Source organism: Mytilus edulis, chromosome 7 (assembly GCF_963676685.1).
Source record: "Mytilus edulis chromosome 7, xbMytEdul2.2, whole genome shotgun sequence".
Lineage (NCBI taxonomy): Eukaryota > Metazoa > Mollusca > Bivalvia > Mytilida > Mytilidae > Mytilus > Mytilus edulis.
In genome coordinates, this window is record NC_092350.1 from 50,648,076 (window position 1) to 50,657,216 (window position 9,141).

General features: G+C 33.2%; 1 long non-coding RNA gene across 1 annotated transcript; it reads right to left on the reverse strand.

Moving 5' to 3' along the window:
• Nucleotides 1-2,139: 2,139 nt before the first annotated feature.
• On the reverse strand, nt 2,140-8,646 carry LOC139481727 (uncharacterized). Its single transcript, XR_011654671.1, has 5 exons — nt 8,548-8,646; nt 4,667-4,828; nt 3,558-3,717; nt 2,908-2,956; nt 2,140-2,238 (listed from the first exon to the last, which is right to left on the reverse strand). It is a non-coding gene; the product is annotated as an uncharacterized lncRNA (long non-coding RNA).
• Between the last annotated feature and the right edge of the window lie 495 nt (nt 8,647-9,141).

The following is a 9,141-nucleotide window of genomic DNA, read 5'->3' on the forward strand; positions in this document are numbered from 1 at the left end:
TCATTCAAAGTTTAATGACAAAATATTTAAAGAGTAAAACAATTAGTTGGGGTTGATTTTTACTGAAGGTATATTCCAGCAAACAATGCGTGTTCAAAGAGCAAAACATGCATGCAGTGTATGCTCCCCTCCGTCATGCTTCCTACGTTGAGTTAGGTCGGTTATGTCGAGTAAAGTCATTTTATTGGAAATTTCTATTATAAACTAAGAGAACATTTTGGATAAATGATCACTAAGATAACAATTACCCTACCCTTAAACATTGAGAAGGGAAAAATTCAAATCAAAACCATAAGCCAACGATCGATAAACAAAGTGTGATACTAAACAAAGGGCCAAACAAACCAGCGATAGACAAAGTCAAAACAACAAGCTCATAGTATAATTGACATACGACATCCCGTAAAAAAACAAAATGTTTCTATAATAATATTAATCGCCTTTGTTGAAATCTGAGTTCTCAGTTGGTATGTTAGTCTGTTACATTTTCTTGTGCTGATAATCTTTTTAATTGTTCTTTTTGGGTGACGTTAATTGGTTTTCGTTACCTCTTTTTTGTCAATGTCATCTGTATTGACTGATAAAACTTCAAAATCTTTGTTTTATTAATTTGTATTTTTGAAAGAGAGCCGCGTTTTTCACTAGACCAAATCTCATGATTTCAGACTATCTGGCGTATGCACGACTTAAGAATGACTAATAAATCTGCATTTAACAACATTTTGTACTAGAACATTGTTACCATTTATACCTTACGTGACACTGAACTAGAGGTTCTAAAGAGCCTGTGTCGCTCACCTCTGTCTATGTGCATAATAAACAAAGGACAAAATTGAATTCATGAACAAATTGTGTTGTGATGATGGTGATGTGTTTGTAGATGTTACTTTCCTGAACAATCTTGCTGCTTATAATTATCTCTATCTATAATGAACTTGGCCTAGTAGTTACAGTGGAATATATTTGTAAATATTTACAAAATTTATGAAAATTGTTAAAAGTTGACCATAAAGGGCAAAAAGTCCTTAAGGGGTCATTTTTGTCATGTCGATTTATTTTTTGGTCTTACTTTGCTGTTTTCAATTTATCTCTATCTATAGAAATATTCAAGATAATAACCAAAAGCTGCAAAATTTTCTTGAAATTGCCAATTCAGGGGCAACAACCCAACAACCGGTTGCCAGAATGGTCTGAAAATTTTAGGACCGATAGATCTTCACCTGATATACAATATTACCCCCATTTCAAATTTTCTCTAAATGCTTTGGGTTTAAAGATATTAGCAAAAAACTGCATTTTACCCTATGTACTAATTCTAGCCATGTCAGCCATCTTAGTTGGTGAGTGGGATCATAGGACACAGTTTTGAAACTAGATACACTAATGGTGATTGTGGACAAGTTTGGTTAAATTCGTCCTAGTTGTTTCAGAGGAGAATATTTTTGTAAAAGATTACAAATATTTACGAAAAATTAACTATAAGGGGCAATTACTTCTTAAGCTGTCAATTGACCATTTTGGTCATTTGACTTATTTGTGGATCTTACTTCGCTGACATTATTGCTGTTTACAGTTTATCTCTATCTAATATAATATTCAAGATAATAACCAAAAAAATATCAATTCAGTGACAGCAACCTAACAACGGGTTGTCAGATTCATCTGAAAATTTTAATGCAAATAGATCTTGACCTAATAAACAAGTTTACACCACGTCAAATTTGCTCTAAATGCTTTGGTTTCGAAGATATAAGACAAAATCTACATTTTAGCCTTATGTTCTATTTTTAGCCATGACGGCCACCTTGGTTGGTTGACCGGGTCGCCGGACACATTTTTAAACTAGATACCGCAATGATAATTGTGCCCATGTATGGTTAAAGGAGTAGGTCCAGTAAGACACATTTTTGGCCCCAAAATATAGCAGTTTTACAAAATTGTTAAAATATAAACTTTTAGTTATTTATTGGAAATTAGAATGGTTCTGATAAATATGGGCTGTTTTTTTATAAGGAGAGGAGAAGATTTTTGTAAAAGTTAACGACGACGAACGCCGGACGACAGACGATGGACGACGGACGCCAGGTGGTGAGAAAAGCTGACTTGGCCCTTCGGACCAGGTGAGCTAAAAATGAACAATTTAAACTTTTGAAATGCTTTAATAGAATTAAAATTGTCAGAAGAAAATAGAGTAACGGGAAATCTTCGTTAGTGCTAGTCTTCATCATATTAACTCTTCTGAAATAAAAACAAAAATATGTAATTCACAAAACAATGGCTATCCAATAAATAAATATAATACTTATGAACAAACAACAAAAAAATGTAAGACCAGAAGAAACAAAACCAATAGATTGCACAAAGTTAACCAATACTTTTGATTTTTTACTTATTTTATGACAATAGCTAGTACGGTATATTTACATTTAACGTTTGTTTAAACATGTACAATGTAGCAGTTAATATTCATGATTCAAAGATTTATGTCACATACGTAAGTTTTATCACTTGTTACATTTTTTTGCTTTCAGCGTTACTGATGAGATATTTGTTGTCGGAACACGAGTCATTCGTACCTATTTTAAGTGATGCATCTTTGATGAATTATTTATACCCATCTATATTGAAAAATGCCATGCACTGATAAGTTCTATTAACATTTCAAAACTGTATACTGTATAAGGATTTTACTGTAATTTTTTGGGGTGTTGAATGTTTAACCTACGCTGAAATACAAATATTTGGTAATCCTTTTTCTTCTTTTTTTAAATTAAACAAAACTTGTAGCAAGAGTAAATGGACTTTCTTTATCTCAAACCTTTCAACTTAGTAATGAGGGCATTCAAAAATGTCTTGATAGTAACAGTTATAATTCTCAAACAAATATAACATGTATAAAATACCTACCAACACTCCTTAGCTGCATTCATTTCTTTAGTATCGAGAACTCCATCTCCTATTTGTTCCGAAAAGAGATTTATATTGGATAAAAATCATGATAGTAATCGCAGAATGTATTTTTGAATATATTTCATTAAATTGAATTTGTTATACACACTACAAGCCCACCAAGAAAGTGTGACAAGCAGCGATAAAAAAATAAAAAAATGATGAACAGATCAATCTGCCGCAAAAGTATCTTGACATAATGTTTTCAATGTCATCAAGTCTATTGGATGCCGTCTAATGAAATCTCAATTCTGTCACAAACTCAAAGGACTAGAATTGTCACTTTAAATACCTACCAGTTGTATTTCAGACACAACTTTTTTCTCTTATATCCCAATTGGGGCTATGCTTATTTTTGTTGTTTGATTATTATAACTTTTACTGGTTGTTTATGTAATGCACTTAATTTGAAATATGTAGAGGTTGTATGATCGCAATGGAGACCTCGTAAATTAAAACCCAAAGGAAAAATGTATATACAAATATGTTTATGTGTGATGCATTTCTTTTCAGTTTGTTTTGATCCGTTGCAGGTATAGCCGCTGAATCGGAGAAATGTTCAGAAGGAAACAATCAGAAATACTTTTCATCAATTAAGTTCAACTCACCGTTGTTATCAATAACAACAAATAACTCTCTTACACCAGTGTTTTGTTCGTGGTGTCGTAGTGCCTCTGCAAATTCGTCGATACTTATCATATCGTCGTTGTCAATATCGTAATTGATAAGATTACACGGCACATCAAGGGAGATATCTGTTCCCTTAGTCTAAAAGGGAGAAAAAGGAATTACAGCAAAACTCTCATGTTCATGCAATCAAAATCTAATTGTTATTGGCAGCATGACATGAAAAGCATTCGTTGTTTATATTCAATTAAATCTCACAGAAGTTTAATCAAATATTTTTACAAGTTAAATTAAGTCGGAAGATAATCTAATGAAATATCTTTAACCATGATTGGATAACTTAAACAAGGTATGAATTACCATTCAACACCATTAGTCACAAGAATAAACGAGGAGCGTCAGTATTTGTGTGCTGGTTGAATATAGACCCATCTCTAATAGACCCTGTCTTGTCCACTCTGTCTAAACATATGCATATTGTATTGACAACTGGTGTTAAACAAAAAGTCCAATCAAATAAAAGTTGTCTCTAATGCACATCAGGCCACTGCAACCGTCTCGCTTTCTACATTCCGAGATTCCACGAACAATATCAGAAAAAGGTATAAATGTTATATCTTTACAACAGAAATTAAGGATGATCATGATTAATTAAATTGAATTAAGAAAGTTCGCTTAATTGTCATATTTTGGAATTTGAGTTAGATTTTCAGAATCCTCTTGTTTTATCCATTTGAACGCCTTAAAAAAATACCGATTGGCCCCAATTTTTCTTTTTATAAATCTTTTACATGTATAATGATAAGCCATCTGTAAAAGTCCTATATAATTTAATTATTTTTAATAGCTTTTGAGAACTTAAATTGGTCAATGATAAAGCTATGAAAAGTCAAGAGATAATATTTTCCCACCTAAATTGCAATATCTCTAAAACAACCACATTGACCTATATATATTTTTTGCTCTTTTGATTCCTTCATTAATCCCCTACCAATATAAACTAGTGTTTTGAAAAGTTAATCATTTCGAAACTGCGAAGCGAACTCCCTTAAGTAAAACATTATTGTAGGTGCCTGTAAAAGATAAGTACCAATTCCTGAGCATTCTCAGTAGAACGTCGCTTTCTGTCCCTGCTAATATGAAGCCTCAGTCTTAAACGAACTCGCCAACGGGCTGTGCAAATATTGATAAGCAGCAAGAGTCCGATAAATCCTATTACGAATTTGGTTTTATTCATACTGCGTACTTTTCACTGAAATGGAACAAATGTTATATTAGTTATACAGCAAAATGAATGAACAATTTGAAAATTTAATTTATATTTACAATAATATGAATAATATAACAAAGGGCACAAAACCATTTTATAAACTTACAATTATGTATTTCATATTACAAAATATAGCCTTTTTTTGTTATTATAATACAATATAGAGAAGGAATATATATTCTAATATGACGTGCTTCCTTCGCTTTGTAAACAACACTGTGTGAAAAATTTCAATATATCTATACTTAGCGCAGACCCAGATAAATACATAATAATGGATGTTACAATATACGTAAATCCACGTTGAACCTATTTGCAAACGCTTCGCCGACATAATAAATATACTGCAACTAGTTGTGTTTTTTCCTAAATATAAAAACACAGCTATATTTTATTCAATATCATCATCATGGAATACTTTCTCCACAATCAGGGGTTCATTAAGGGATGAAAGTAAGCTTGATATTTATGCTACGATTTTAAAAGCTATCAATATACTAATTTAAGTTGCAGTATAAAAACAATATTAAGTCAATGTCACAAAAATATAAACTTTTTTGTAACCATTGAAGTTCGTATAATATTGTATCAAAATGGAATTCTGAGGTAGGAGTCAAAATGGCAGCTCCTTCGTTACGAAATGTCAATTTTGGATTTGACGGTTGTTAACGAGAAAACATGTAAATTAAAAATCGCAAACATTGGGTTTGAGAATTTTTTTTTCTCTCTAGCAGTTATTAACAAAATTATCATTGCAAGCTAAAGATTTATGAGAATATTTGAGCTTAATCTATCAAAGGGGTAAAAACAGAACAGCCACACACACGGCATACCCACCCTCGCTTGAATATTTGAATGAACTTATTAGAATCGAAATAATTCATGGAAGTCATAGATTTGTTGTTAATTTACACATGGCCTGGGCAGTGATATTCGTTAATTTTATCCCTCCCTATCGCTCAGGATAAAATTCGAATATCACGGCCCAGGCCATGTGTAAATTTCCAATAAATCTATGGCTTTGATGCATTATTTCTTAATTTACTTACCAGTAAAGTGTATATGTTATATAAGTATTACACTAATGTCTAGGCAAGTTGAAATGGAATGAAAACTGTGATCAAATACATTGACAATTTCCATCAGAAATACACAAGAGGTAACAAATATTGCGTGGTTAAAAATATGAACCATATCATCATTGAAATTGAATACATGAACTGAAATTGTGTGTCATTCAACTTTGTTTTGTTTTCATTTTTGATTTGTTGTACTCTTGTAATCTCCAAACCCTTTGCTACAAATAAATTCATGTGTACTAGTTTTCTTGACGTGCGTAGGTTGGGAGAGGACTTTCAACCATATTCATTCGTATGCTAGTTTAACTCTAGATATTTGATACAAATCTTCATATTTAAGAGTTCTTTAGTCTTATCCTTCTCCATGAAGGTCTTTGTTGTATTTAAAGAACAGAGACTAAGGGGCAAAATGTACAGAATAAAGAGCTAGAAATACCACAGAAAAAAGGTCTCTCTCTCTCTCTCTCTATATATATATATATATAACTCGTCTAAACATCAACCCAACACTGTTAGATCTGTAAATTTGCTTTCGCAAATTTTTGGTTCTTCCCTCGCCGGGATTCGAACCCATGCTACTGTGATATCGTGACACCAAATCACCTATACTGCAGCTGTCCCGCTAGACCACACGACCACCTGGGCTCTCAAATAAAGAGCTTTCGTTGGCCGTGTGTTACCTTTCCTCGTCAGTTTTAATCTAGCGGCGTACTACAGTACATGATATATAAGGCATGAAGATGTTATTGTTACAGATCAGCTAAATTATCTATAGTAACGGATCCTACAAATGAATGTAATATAGAGTCACAGAAAATAATTATATTTATAAGTACGTCTGAGTCAGTGACAACTCTACAACAGATGTATCCATCGGATCGCCATCAATGATGGTGATACATGGCTGTGTACATAATGTATATACAACTCGTCTAAACATCAACCCAACAATGATAGATCTGTAAATTTGCTTTCGCAAATTTTTGGTTCTTCTCTCGCCGGGATTCGAACCTATGCTACTGTGATATCGTGACACCAAATCGCCTGCACTGCAGCCGTCCCGCTAGACCACACGACTACCTGGGCTCTCAAATAAAGAGCTTTCGCTGGCCGTGTGTTACCTTTCCTCGTCAGTTTTAATCTAGCGGCGTACTACAGTACATGATATATAAGGCATGAAGATGTTATTGTTACAGATCAGCTTAATTATCTATGGTAAAGGATCCTACAAATTAATGTAATATACAGTCACAGAAAATAATTATATTTATAAGTACGTCTGAGTCAGTGACAACTCTACAACAGATGTATCCATCGGATCGCCATCAATGATGGTGATACATGGCTGTGTATATAATGTATATACAACTCGTCTAAACATCAACCCAACAATGTTAGATCTGTAAATTTGCTTTCGCAAATTTAGTTCTGTAAATTTGCTTTCGCAAATTTTTTGTTCTTCCCTCGCCGGGATTCGAACCCATGCTACTGAGATATCGTGACACCAAATCGCCTGCACTGTAGCTGTCCCGCTAGACCACACGACCACCTTGGCTTCACAAGGATAAAGCTTTCGGTGGCCGTGTGTTACCTTTCCTCGTCAGTTTTAATCTAGCGGCGTACTACAGTACATGATATATAAGGCATGGCGATGTTATTGTTTCAGATCAGCTCAATTATCTATAGTTAAGGATCCTACAAATTAATGAAAGATACAGTCACAGATAGTAATAATATTAATAAGTACTTCTGAGTCAGTGGCAACTCTACAACAGATTTATCCATCAGATCATGAACAATGATGGTGATACATGGCTGTGTACATTATGTATATACAACTCGTCTAAACATCAACCCAACAATGTTAGATCTGTAAATTTGATTTCGCAAAATCGTGACACCAAATCGCCTGCACTATAGCCGTATCGCTAGACCACACGACCACCTGAGCTTCACATATATATAAAACAGAATAGAGAAGGATATAAAAAAGGAGGTAGAAAAAAAGAGAAAGGATAGAGACAAAATAATTAAAGAATAAAGAATTAAAGGATCCTCCATAAATAATCCCTCCACAACATTTATCCACGGAGGTTATAACTCCTTGATTTATCTTAGATCAATGAAAGCCGAATTATACTGTAAGTATAAACAATGTGAAAAATTAAAAACAATATTAAGTGGAGAAATGAAATATCTAAAAGGGAAATCTAAAACAAATCGGGTTATCAGATTCAATGAAAGGTCCTGAAATGAAAAATCTAAAACAATTCAAACGAAAACAAAACTAATGGTCTAATTTGTTTACCAAAAGAAGTGATTCAAAAACAAATATGCAACACATCAACCAACGACAACAACCGCAGAATTACAGGATCCTGACGTGGTATAGGCACATACATAAAGAATGTGGCGGAGTTAAACATCTCCACCTCCTAATTTGTGACAGTGGTGTATAACAGACCAACATAAGAACGGACTATACAAATCAGTTGAAAAAAAGCTTTAACTCATCCGATGAATACAAAGAACAGATCTGAGAGTACTTGCAGTTATTGACAGCTAGTTCAAAGCCACCAATAACTAATAAAAAATATAATGCATCTTAGACTAAATTCTTACCAAGATTTCTGTATATGTTGATTAAGACCGACTGAAAAGAAATACCGGTACACCACTTTTATACTGTATAACAGATTGTCATTACTGCGTCAACAGTATTGATTTCTCTTTAATGTATTTTTTTTTTTACTTCATTTGAATTTTAAAAGTGCAAGAATTAATTAATTTCTCGTCCGAAAATGCCGGGTGTTGCACTTTTGTTTTTTAAACATGCTAAATGTTTATAATAACATGAATTTCTAAATATATATTCAAACATTCTCAGATCTGTTCATTGTGTCTTTTTGTGTCGGGATGTATAAGTACCGGCCAACGTCCACTTGTATTTTTGTCCATCTGATGAGTTAAGCCTTTTTCAACTGATTTTTATAGTTCGTTCTTATGTTGTACTGTTATACCACTGTCCCAGGTTAGAGGGAGGGTTGGGATCCCGCTAACATGTTTAACCCCGCCACGTTATCTATGTATGTGCCTGTCCCAAGTCAGGAGCCTGTAATTCAGTTGTTGTTGTTAGTTTATGTGTTACATATTTGTTTTTCGTTCATTTTTTTTACATAAATAAGGCCGTTAGTTTTCTTGTTTGAATTGTTTTAC